The following is a 13,522-nucleotide window of genomic DNA, read 5'->3' as shown; positions in this document are numbered from 1 at the left end:
GCTCGCTTCATAATAAATAAAAATCGTTCAATACATAAGCACAACAAGGTATTTAATTCATACTTTAAATATGAATATTTTCATAAACAAGATTCAAGTGTTGAAAATAAATACTACACACTTAGATATACAATACAAAGCAAGAAAATGAAGAAATAAGCATAAAGGAGTAAGAAATTCTCAACCAAAAGCTTCCAATCTTCAAAACCCAAGTGTGTGTGCAAGAACCCTAGCTTCCAAAACTTATTCTCTCTAGTATATGGACTGAAAATAATCCAAATATGTTCCAAGATATTCGATGATGTTCGATGATATCCCCAAAAATGAACTAGGTTGTGTATTTGTGGTTTGGGGTAAAAAATCATGAAATTCCAGAACTGCCCAGAGTTCTGCCAAGATTTGTGAATCGCGATCTCGAAAAGGGGTTTGCGATCGCGAAGAATAATTCTGTAAAGTATTGCAATTGCAGACTACATCATGCGTTCGCGTAGAGCATTTCAGAGCAGTTGACCAGCTTCTTCATCGCGTTCGCAGAACTTGCCCTGCGTTCGCGATGTATTATTTCCTCTAGAATCGCGTTCACGAAGGTTGCCTTCTTCCTTCTTTGCATTCACGTACGCAACTTCACGTTCGCGAAGGTTTGTTGTCCTGATGCTCCGCGTTCGCATCTAAACCTTCGCGTTCGCGAAGGGTAATTCACTGGGCAGTATTTTATTTGCATTTTAGCTTCTTTTTAACTTGTTTCACATGGTTTCTTCACCATCACTCCTAAATCACTTGAAACCTGAAATATGCCAATAAGCCTCAATAAATGCCTTAATTTCTCAACAAAGTCATACAAAATCCTAAGTATCAAGAGGAGATAAGTGGGTAAAATACCAACTTATCAGGAGGAGGTTTCACAGTCCCGAGCAGAGCTGAGCCGATGTGAGGCTGACCTTCGAGGGCTCACGGAGGGGATAAATGCCCTTAAACTTATCAGGGGGCAAAAAGAAGAGGAGATCAAGGACCTTTGAGCCGAGTTGGCCAAGGTTCGCCAAGATTAGACGAACCTGATCGAGCAGGTAATGAAAATCTTAAAAGCTCATGGGCTCGGTTCGGGGACGGTGACTAACATTTCAATCTCAAAGTTGCAGCAGAAGGTGGAGAGGATCGAGCAGTTCTGCGAGGAGGTCAACATGATGAAGGCGGAGACCTTGGGGTGGAAAGAAAGTATGGACCGCTTTGCTGCTGAAAAAAAGGCTGCTTGAGACCAATTGTCATCGGTCAAAAGTCAACTTTGAGGCATGAAGGAGAAGAGCTCAGCTCAAGCAAATAAAATAGAGGAGCTCAAGGCTCGGTTGGCTTCCGAACTTACAAAGGCCAAATCTGAAGCCGAAAAGGCAAAGGCCGAGGTAGAGGCGATCATGGCCATCTACCAGGCCGATGCTGAAAGCACTCAAGTCCAAGCAAGAGAGGCAGTCGAGACCTCTCAAACTCGAGCACATTGGATTGCTGAACTCGCCAAATTCCAATCTCAGAGGGAAACCCTCGAGGAGATCCACGCTCGAGGTTTCGATCTTACCAATGAGATAATAAAGGCTAGATAGCATGAAGTTGATGCTAGAGCGCTAGCCTCTTCCAATGATGATGATGGCAGCAAGAGCGGGTTTGAGAATGGGGAGGACCTCCATGGAGAAGAATCTTCCCCTTAGGAATCTTAGGCTTTTTCTTTTTTGAATTTTTTTTGTGCGGGACACTGATAGGTCTTTGTAAATATCTTCGTATATATAAAAGATTTTTTTTTCTTTTTGTGTTGTCTTTATTCTATTTCCTGCCTCGTGAAAATTCTTTTTCATTCATGCCTTTATGCCTTATGGAAATTTTGCTCATAAGTTTGGGACTTTAGGCAACTAGACCGAAGTCGGACCAGTGTAGTCTTTAAAATCGAGTGAGTACTTGCTCAAACTTGAAGTAGAGTGACCCTTATGTTTTAGTTGAGTAAGGACGATTTCTCGAAGTCAAAAAATAAAATGGCCCTTAGGCTCTTGAATTAGGACGATATGGCCTCAAAAGAATGGCTTTTCCCCCTTTTCGGCTTGAAAAAATTAATCATAAAAATTTGTCATGCCTTAGCACGAAATAAATTTGTACCCATTAGGTTTTTCGAGAATTGGTGTTATCGAAATATTTTGCTTTGTTATGCCTTATCATGAAATTGTCCGAGAGTTCGAATAATTCTATACCCCTTACGGTTTTTCGAGGGTTGATATTATCGATACCCTTAGTAATTCAGTCGAGGGTTGCCTTTTTAACCGGTTTATGAGAATATTTGAAGGCATGTTTTATAACGGAATTCGAACGTCTCTGAACCGTGTTAATTTGGTTGTAGCCTTTAGTTTTGGATTTTCCCTTAAGGCTTGTTTCCCTGTTATACTTCAAACTCGTTCAAAGTGTCAGTCCCCGAGTGGGGTGGTCGTGGCCCATAAAATTGAGGAGTGCCTTTTTAAGGTCTTACGATTTCGAGGTCTAGTAATTCGATCATATCGAGTTTTTGGATGGCAATCCCCGAGTATAGGGTAAATTGTTTGAACTTCAGTTGTGATCGACCCTTAAGCCAATTTCCATAATACATCATAAGTATAAAATTATAAAGTATAAATTTCTCTAGGGCGTGGAGCATCTGGTAAGGAAAAATACTTCTTTCAATAGATTATACATGCGTACATGTTTTGCCATTAGGGATCGAGTAATCTACATGGACATGGTTCATTTGACCATTTGGTCCATTACAAAAGTTTCCTATCGAGACCCTGTCGACACAAAGTATTTTCCTTGTAACTATCCGAGGGTGATGCCCCCCAGTATTCGAGGTTGATTATAAAGGAGCCTCGGATACTGTTGAATTGCTCTAAGTTAGCACGAACAATGGTTGCCTCGTTAAAAACCTCGCCGGAAAAAATCCATTTGGGACAAAAATCGGTCCAAGGGAAAAAGAGTGCAACGCGTGCTTTCAGACCTAAGGACTTTGTGTTTGAACGATCCTTTGGTGTCATCGATTAAACACATGCAAATGGTAAGTATAAAATATAAACAAAAATGGAGAAGGTCATACCTTAGCAGTAATATCGTTTGAGGAGTGATATGTTCCAATTGTTTGGTAATTGTTCGCCGTTCATCGTGCCAAGTTTGTAGGATCCCTTTACGATGATATCGAGGACCTGATATGGTCCCTCCCAGTTCGGGTCAAGTTTTCCTTCATTTGGGTCTCGAGTATTGAGGGTGACCTTCCTCAGAACCAAGTACCCGATTTTAAAGTGGAGAAGATTGGCTCTTCGATTGTAGTACCTTTCGATCCGCTGTTTCTGTGCGGCCATTCGAACTAGGGCGGCTTCCCATTTCTCATCTAGCAATTTGAGGCTTGTATTCATAGCCTCGTGATTTGACTCTTCCGTTGCATATCGAAACCTGACGCTAGGTTCTCCGACTTCAATCGAGATCAGAGTTTCGGCGCCATATACTAAAGAGAACGACGTTGCCCCCGTATTAGATTTTGACGTTGTTCGGTACGCCCAAAGGACTTCGGGCAATATTTCTCTACATTTTCCCTTAGCGTCGTTCAATCTTTTCTTTAGATTTTGAATTATGATCTTGTTTGTCGATTCGGCCTATCTGTTCCCACTAGGATGATACGGCGTCGACATGATCTATTTTATTTTGTGATCTTCGAGAAACTTTGTCACTTTGCTGTCGACAAATTGCTTTCCATTGTCGCATATGATCTTGGCAAGCATCACGAATCGACATATAATGTGGTCCTAGATGAAGTCTATGACTTCTTTCTCTCTAATTTTCTCGAAAGCATGTGCTTCAACCCACTTATAGAAATAGCCAGTCATAAACAAAATAAATTTAGCTTTTCCTAGGGCCGACGATATCCATTTCCCATTTCATGAATGTCCACGGGGATAAGACTGAGTGGAGTTGCTCTCCGAGTTGGTGAATCATCGGCGCATATGATGTTTGGCATATTTCGATATGTGTTAATGTTACTTTGCCCATGCTTTAACCACTTTTTGATGTTATTTAATCTTTAAAACACCCAACATGGTGTAATTATTGGTTTGATGACTAATTAAGTTATGTGTGACGATTTAAGGTGTTCGGAGTGCAAAATATGAAGAAAAGGTGGTTTAGCTAGAGGAAGAAGGGTTGGATGCGTCGCATCCAACCTAGGGAAACATCATCATGCATGCAACCTTAGCAGTGAAGTTGGGCCATCGCGTCTGCCATCGCATGCGAAACTGGGAAGTAGAAGTGAAGCTGGATGCGTCGCGTCCACCATCGCATGCAAGCTGAGAAATAGAGGACAAGGTGGATGCGTCGCATCCACCTTCGCAGGCAAAAAATTGAAATGGAGGACAAGGTGGATGCGTCGCATCCACCTTAGCATCAACCCCTGAAGCCGATTTGGACTAGGAATAGGAGAGCTTTGGCCCACGACTTTTGTACGCAATATATAAGCTAAAAACGCCTCTTTGAGGTTATCTAACATATTGGGAAGGGGGAAAAAGCCACGAAAAAGCTGTGGAGGCCGGAATTCATCGAGTTTCATCTTTCTCCCACCAAACTTAGTAATTTTTATGTTTCTTTATATGAATTGTTGTTTGGCTACCATGTCTATGTGGAGCTAAACTTCACGTTCTAGGGTTGTGGTTCTTTCATGACTATTGTTATTCGGATATTGATTTTGACTTCTTGATTTATCATATTAGTTTATTTATTCAATCTTGCACTTAATTATTTAATTGCTTGATCATCAATTGAATATTATCTACGAATCTAGAATTGAACTCGAAAGTGGGAATTCTATATTGCATATAGGATTGAGTAGGGCAAGTTCTTGAACTCGGGCATCGGGGAACGGATTCGTAGTTAGGATAGACATATACCTAATTGCCTTGCTTGGTTGATTTACAGGAATTATAAATGCGTTCTTGTTGATTCTAACTCCATAGACATATAGGCGTTAGGTTAGCTTGAATAGGCGAGTAAGAACTCGACAGATTCTTATGAGCATTAACCCTGTCAACCAATAAGCTAGATAAATTAGTCGGTCAATTCAATTGAAGAATACAATAGGATTGTTAGATAGCCCATAACCCTAGATCGTTTTCATTACATTGATATCATTAAAATCTGCTCTTTCTCTGTTCAAAGTTTATTATTTATATTTTTTTATTTAATTAGTTGGAATAAAATATTTTTAGATTTAATTCTTGTTTAGATAATTAGGATAGTCTAATTTAGTTAATAGTTAATCATAAGTCCTCGTGGGTTCGACATCCGACTTTGAGTCACTTTATTACTTGACGACCGCGTATACTTGCGTGAGTGTGTTTGGTCGCAACAAGTTTTTGGCGCCGTTGCCGGGGACTTAGAAATTTGCTATTTTTCTAGATTAGACATTTTTTTATCTATTCATGTTTTTTTTTTTTATTATTTTATTTTAGTTAGTATTTTTTATTTATTTTAGCATGGCATCTTGGAATAAAAATTGTTCGAATGATGGTTATTCTTATTTTGATGATCCTTGTCCATATTGTGGAGGACCCCACTGGTGGAAAAATTGTCAGAATGTTCCCAGGAGCGAGTTGTGCGCACAATCTCAATCCTTTGAGTGGAATATTTGTAATATGTGTGGTGGTCAAGATGGCCATTGGGATGGTTGTCCTAATTTTGTTCATCCTTCTCTGAGCCCTTATTATGATCTTTCTAATGATATTTCTGAGTTTGATAGGGGCAATGAAGTGCAGGATATGGAGCCTGATGCATATATTAGGGATATTCTGAGGCAAGTAGCAGAGCAACAGGATGAACTCAAAAAAGATATGAAAAGAATGAGGGCAGCAATCACAAGAATGAAGGCCAATATGGAAGAATTGAATGAAGAGAGCGAGTACCAGCAAGAGAAAATTTTTGAAAAAGAGGAGATTTTGAGCCAAACTTGGCTGGCAGAACAGGCTGAAAAGTTAGAAATATATGAAGCTCAACATGAGGAACTTACTGATGGGATGAGACACTTTATAGAGGGAAGATCTAAACTGGGACAAGGGATCTATAAATTTGTCACTACTATTCACGACTTGCAAGATAAATTAAATGCAAAGGTTGTTGCGTCTATCGCCCAACAAAATAGTAATGAGTTGTCAGAAGCTGAAAAGGAGCTTATACGCCAAATTGAGGAGCTAAAAGTGGAGAGCCAATCATTCGAGCATATTTCTGTTGATGATGCCCATGTTGAGAAAAGTACACTAGAGCCATGCGAGGTAGCAGATAATGTTATATTTGAAGACTCTAATGTGTGCACATATGAGGATATAAATAGTAATACAATTCTAAAGTTGGGGCGTGTTGGTCCTCATTCTAAACATTTTTCGACATTGTATTTGGATGATGACATGGAAATCGAGTCATCTAAGCCTTTGGAGGAGTCAATGGAAGAGGAACAGGATGCCTATATTTTTGAATTTATTGTGCCAAAAAGCAAAAATTACATTCCTCATCTAAAGGCCGAGAAGTGTAGAGTGAAAAATTTATTACTTGGCCTGGTTATCTTTGTAGCCCCACCACTGGAGCATAGCCGCAAACTGGATGCCATGTTAGGGGCTCAATTCATAAGTTCGAGGTGGAGGCAAAAAGTGGTTCACGTCGTGCCGCTACGTTAAATCAGGCGCTTGTTGGGAGGCAACCCAGCGTTACTGCTTTCTTTTATTTTTGTTTACTTTTTATTTTATTTTATTTTTATTATTTTGTAGTATTTATTTTTGTTTTGTAGGATTATGAGCATAGGAAGCAAAGCCATTAGAAGAGTGCAAAAGCGAGCTAGATGGTGAGGACTAAGTGTGGGGTGCCCACACAAAGGACGATGCCTGGGGGAAGTCTGAGTACCTCGTGAGCCGCTATTGCTTCGGCCTTTGGCCTACCAGGGAGTCTCGTTTACCCTCTTATTATTTATAATGTGCATTGAGGACATTGCAAAATTTTAAGTGTGGGGTGAGGAGATCGTTTGGATGAGTTTCTGTGCTATTTTAGCTTAGTTGTAGTACTCATTCTTAAGTGTAGTAGCTTTTGTGGAAAAAAAAAGAAAAAAAGAAATTTAAAAAAAAAAAAAAAGTAGAAAAAATTGGACTTTTCTCGACGATTGATCTCCTAGACAGTTTTCTTGAGGGATTAAAGTCTAAACAAAAATTCAAAATATGTCTTTTAGCTTTATTTAGGTAGTAATAATCCCCTGTGATTTTTCTTTGTGCCTCGGTTCTTTTCCATGGGATGTAGTTTGAACCGGGTAGTTTTTTTCTTTCCGAGTAGATTAGGAATTTAGGGAATAAAAGAAGCAAGAATGATGAACCTAGGCGCCCTTGACTTGTTTGATAGTAACATATTTATACTTTCACATGTGTAGTATCTTCTGTATGATTTGAATTTATTGATGATGCCTTGTTAAATTGGATAGCATGTTTTGTGGCGCCTATGTCTCGTTTACATGACTTATGTTCACCTTGTGTTTAATACTTAATATCTCGTGGCTCCGTGAATACTTGCATTGTTTGAGAGTCGGAATGTGACCGTCCTTAGCGAGTCATGTGCCATGTGTGGTGAGGTTTTTGTGTAGTCCATGTAGTGTACTTGTGTCGAGAACTTGCCCGGTATGTCAGTTGAAGCGAAATTTTAGGTGATGCTCGGTTTGAAAAATGATTTTAGGCTTTTCTTTGATCTTTTTGAGCTTATTGCTTATCACAAATAAAATCTATCCCTAGTTAAACCTTTTGAGCCTGTAGACCTTTTATTTGGTACCCACATTACAAGCCTATACCCTTTTTATTCTTAATTGACATTGTTTTGATCCTTTTACCTCTTAAAGCACTTTAAGTGTTAGATGAGCGCTAAAAGAAGTAAGAAGGGACTAAGTGTGGGGTGACTTTTGAGTGGAACCAATGAAAGAAAGAAGGGTGCACTTATTTTGTAAAATAATACACCACTAGCGGAAATTGAAAGAAAGAAAAATATAAATGAATAAATTGTTGTCTTGTTCTTGCTAGTGGGTATGAATTAAAGTAGTGCTTAAAGAAAGAGGAAATATTGTTGGGGTGATATTATTTGTGAAATTGAAGTGGTGTTGAAGAATTTGCGCTTAAGTTATTTGATGATGTGTTAAAGTGCTTAGGAGGGTGAATCACTATTCCTTAAATATATCCTACCCGTCCCTTAGCCCACATTACAACCATGAAAAAGTCCTAATTGATTTTAGATCGAGCGAGCTTACATTAGTAGAGATTTACATTAAGGGCAAGCCTATGGTACCAACTGCATGCATGCGACTTCTTTTGTGAGAGTGAGCGATTTTCTTTGTGAGCATGAGATTCGAATGTGTGGATTGATTCTACTCTCTTTGCTTTTGTTGTGAGGGCACATGGTTTCACGAGGGATAGGTAACGTTATTAGACTTCTCTATGATGTTGGGTGTTCAAGCCATGAGTGCATTGTGACATTGAGTCGGTTTTTGAGGTTAGGATTGTTATGAGCATGTTGTCTTTGTTCGAATATGTTTAAAGAAGGGCCTAAGAAAAGGGAAGTGTGTTGATGCATAGTCTAGAGCCTAATTGTAGCAAATAACCATGGTCATAGGTGCAGTGTGCTTTGAATGATAAGAGTTTAATTTTGTTTCGTCTACTATATGATGGTTTGTTCGAGGACGAACAAAGGTTTAAGTGTGGGGTAGTGATGTTTGGCATATTTCGATATGTGTTGATGTTACTTTGCCCATGCTTTAACCACTTTTTGATGTTATTTAATCTTTAAAACACCCAACATGGTGTAATTATTGGTTTGATGACTAATTAAGTTATGTGTGACGATTTAAGGTGTTCGGAGTGCAAAATATGAAGAAAAGGTGGTTTAGCTAGAGGAAGAAGGGTTGGATGCGTCGCATCCAACCTAGGGAAACATCATCATGCATGCAACCTTAGCAGTGAAGTTGGGCCATCGCGTCTGCCATCGCATGCGAAACTGGGAAGTAGAAGTGAAGCTGGATGCGTCGCGTCCACCATCGCATGCAAGCTGAGAAATAGAGGACAAGGTGGATGCGTCGCATCCACCTTCGCAGGCAAAAAATTGAAATGGAGGACAAGGTGGATGCGTCGCATCCACCTTAGCATCAACCCCTGAAGCCGATTTGGACTAGGAATAGGAGAGCTTTGGCCCACGACTTTTGTACGCAATATATAAGCTAAAAACGCCTCTTTGAGGTTATCTAACATATTGGGAAGGGGGAAAAAGCCACGAAAAAGCTGTGGAGGCCGGAATTCATCGAGTTTCATCTTTCTCCCACCAAACTTAGTAATTTTTATGTTTCTTTATATGAATTGTTGTTTGGCTACCATGTCTATGTGGAGCTAAACTTCACGTTCTAGGGTTGTGGTTCTTTCATGACTATTGTTATTCGGATATTGATTTTGACTTCTTGATTTATCATATTAGTTTATTTATTCAATCTTGCACTTAATTATTTAATTGCTTGATCATCAATTGAATATTATCTACGAATCTAGAATTGAACTCGAAAGTGGGAATTCTATATTGCATATAGGATTGAGTAGGGCAAGTTCTTGAACTCGGGCATCGGGGAACGGATTCGTAGTTAGGATAGACATATACCTAATTGCCTTGCTTGGTTGATTTACAGGAATTATAAATGCGTTCTTGTTGATTCTAACTCCATAGACATATAGGCGTTAGGTTAGCTTGAATAGGCGAGTAAGAACTCGACAGATTCTTATGAGCATTAACCCTGTCAACCAATAAGCTAGATAAATTAGTCGGTCAATTCAATTGAAGAATACAATAGGATTGTTAGATAGCCCATAACCCTAGATCGTTTTCATTACATTGATATCATTAAAATCTGCTCTTTCTCTGTTCAAAGTTTATTATTTATATTTTTTTATTTAATTAGTTGGAATAAAATATTTTTAGATTTAATTCTTGTTTAGATAATTAGGATAGTCTAATTTAGTTAATAGTTAATCATAAGTCCTCGTGGGTTCGACATCCGACTTTGAGTCACTTTATTACTTGACGACCGCGTATACTTGCGTGAGTGTGTTTGGTCGCAACAGCATACCTTTGACATTTGTCGCACTTTTGAACAAATGCTTTTGTATCCTTTTCCATATCGGCCCAATAGTATCATGCTCTGATGGCTTTGTGAACCAATGATTCAGCACCGGAATGATTTTCGTAGGTTCCCTCGGGGATTTCTCGTAGGACGTAGTCAGTATCTCCTGGTCCCAAACATATTTCGAATGGTCCATCGAACATCCTTATATATAGTGTTCCATCTTCGGCCAATGTGAATTTTGTGGCCTTCGTACGTAGAGTCCTCAATTCCCTATGATCCGATGGAAGCTTCCCGTTCTTTAGGTAGTCGATATATTTGTTCCTCAAATCCCAGGACAGACTTGTGGAGTTGATTTCATCGTGGCCTTCTTCGATTACTGACCTTGAAAGTTGTACGACAGTCCCTGAACTAATCTCGCTGTCTTTGACTGATGACCCCAAATTTGTAAGGGCATCGGCTTCGCTGTTTTGTTCTCGAGGTACATGCTGTAGGGTCCATTCTTTAAACCGATGTAGAGTCACCTGTAGTTTGTCCAAGTACCTATGCATTCGATCTTCTCGAACCTCGAAGGTTCTGTTAACTTAGTTTACCACAAGCAGGGAGTCACATTTGGCCTCGATGACCTCTGCTCCCAAACCTTTAGCTAGCTCGAGACCTGCAATCATGGCCTCATACTCGGCCTCATTGTTAGTTTACTTGAAAGTTTTGATAGCTTGTCTAATTGTATTACCCGTGGGCAGCTTCAAAACGATGCTTAGCCCGGACACCTTCACATTCGAAGCAACGTCTGTGAAGAGGGTCCACACCCCCGATGATGTACCCGACTTTAGTAATAGTTCCTTTTCGACCTCGAGTACGAGGGCTGGCGTAAAGTCGGCCACGAAATCTACTAAGATTTGAGACTTGATGGTCATTTGAGGTCGATACTCGATATCGTATCCACTGATTTCGACGGCCCATTTGGCCAATCGGCCCGAAAGTTCGGTCTTATGCAAAATATTTCGAAGGGGATAAGTAGTCACCACACAGATCGGGTGACACTGAAAATATGGTTTTAATTTTCTAGAGGCGCTTATTAGGGAAAGCGCTAATTTTTCTAAGTGTGGGTACCGGGTATCGGCCTCACCTAAAGTTCGACTAACATAGTAAACAAGAAATTGCGTATCTTGCTCTTCTCGAACTAGGACCCCACTTACCGCGATTTTCGAGATTGATAAGTACAAGTAGAGTTGCTCGTCCACTTTCGGAGTATGAAGCAGTGGCGGGCTCGAAAAGTACCGCTTTAATGCTTCCAATACTTCCTAGTACCATATATATTATTGGCGAGATGGTACTAGGCATGTCTTGTTAGAACAGAAAAAAGAAAAAGAAAAAAGATGCAGAAACTTCTCAACCTAAGACAAAATCAAGAATGCATATCTTGCACGTGTGCATGGCCGATTGAGACCTTCAATAAAAGAAGAAATACTTTAGTAGTATGTTAGCCTCTAAAAATGTCAAAAATTGAAGCACTAGAGAATGCGATTCCATTCCTTTTAATTCTGATTTTTTTCAAGAGTAACTTCAAATGATCACCGCAAAGATAATTTTGTAATTATCAAGAGGGGATGATACAAACCTTAGGAAGGCACATTAAAGCATTTTAATTACTCCTATCACGCAAATTTTAATTGACATCTTAGAATTCGCAAAACTTAGAAGACAAATGCGCGAGGGTATGTTGAAGTGTTGTAATGTAAGCCTTAGTTAGTATAGGGGTCAGTTTGTAAATATTAGAAGTTATAGGCATGCATTAGTAATTTAGCATAGTTATAACATAATTAGTTAGTTGATTAGTTATAAATATCTGTAAAAGTCTCATTTTACAGTTGAATGAAAATATCGACATTTCCTTTCTCTGAAGCTCCCTCAATGGCAGAATTCCAACATGGTATTAGAGCGAAGAAGATCGATATGTGAAACTCTCATTCAATTCATTAGGTAAAGTTGAATTTCGCATAGAGATTTAGACTAAACCAGATTTTCCTTTCTTATTGTTCTTTAATTCAATTGATACCTCGAATTGAACGTCAATGGCAATTGAGAAGATTGATCACACACATCTATTATTCCTTCAACCTTCAGACACACCGGGCTTGGTCTTAATTTCAATTCATTTCACAGGTTCTGAAAACTATGGCCTATGGAGCAGATCGATGCGACTGGATCTAAAGGCTAAGAGAAATTAGGGTTCATCACAGGGTATTGCAAAAAGGAATCGTTCAAGGATGCTCTCCATGAGGAATGGGAGATTTGCAACGCAATAGTGCACTCCTGGATCATGAACTCAATCTTGAAAGATCTTATCAGTGAAATCATATACGCGTCGGATGCGCATGCCGTGTGGGAAGATCTCAAGGAACGATTCGATAAAGTGAATCGAGTGAGGAGTTTTCAGATACATAGGGCAATTTCAGGCTTTCACAAGGAACCGACTCTGTTGCTGTTTACTTTACCAAGCTGAAAGAGCTTTGGGCGAAATACGATGTGTTGGTGCCTTCACATAATTATGGTTGTATAAAGGCTAAGGAACACATTGTTCATCTACATCAACAATGATTGATGTAGTTCCTAAATGGGCTGAATGATACATATGATTAGGCACAACGTCAGATTTTGATGAAGACCATGGAACCAACACTTAATCAAGCATATGCACTAATCACTCAAGATCAAAGTCAACAAGCCATGGGAAATTTATCAGTGACAGAAAAACTCGTAGTCTGTTTGGCCAAGCTGGAGAAATCAGATTATTTTGAGAAGTATTTTTTTTAAAAGTGCTTTGGAAAAAATTACTTTTGGAGAGAAGCAGTTTGTGTTTAGCTAATCACTTTGAAAAGAACTTGTGAGTAATAATTTGTGTTTGGCCAAGTTTTTCAGAAAGTTCTTTTAAGTATCAAATTACGAATAAGGAGATGAATAGATTTAATTAATAGTTAATATTATAAGTAAATAAATAATCTTAAAAATTTGTTATTACAAGCAATAATTAAATCTTTTCATTTTATTTAGGCAAAATATATGGGTTCACTCCTGAACTTGTCTGGAAAACTGAATTGCATACTGTAACTAAATAAATACTTATTTACCCGTCTATTCTTGTTCGATGTAAATTTAATATAACCCCTATGCTGACATATCGAAAAAAATTAATTATATAAAAAAGGTAGGCGCGTTGGATTGGAAATAATACAGAATTTCCCCTCCCCCTCATCTTCTTCTCCACTGCCTCCTCTCTACTTCATCACAAACACCTTTTTTTTAATCTCCATACCAAATTTAATCTTTTCTACTCAAATCAATTTAGTCTAAATTAAAGTATTG

At 38.9% G+C, this 13,522-nt stretch overlaps 1 long non-coding RNA gene across 1 annotated transcript; it reads left to right on the top strand.

The window, feature by feature from the left end:
- Window positions 1-12,047: 12,047 nt before the first annotated feature.
- On the top strand, window positions 12,048-13,072 carry LOC104101987 (uncharacterized). The gene is made up of 2 exons (XR_687586.1): window positions 12,048-12,139; window positions 12,323-13,072. It is a non-coding gene; the product is annotated as an uncharacterized lncRNA (long non-coding RNA).
- The last annotated feature ends 450 nt before the right edge of the window (window positions 13,073-13,522 follow it).

The sequence above is a fragment of the Nicotiana tomentosiformis genome, chromosome 1, assembly GCF_000390325.3.
Source record: "Nicotiana tomentosiformis chromosome 1, ASM39032v3, whole genome shotgun sequence".
Lineage (NCBI taxonomy): Eukaryota > Viridiplantae > Streptophyta > Magnoliopsida > Solanales > Solanaceae > Nicotiana > Nicotiana tomentosiformis.
This window is presented reverse-complemented; position numbering and strand designations above follow the sequence as displayed.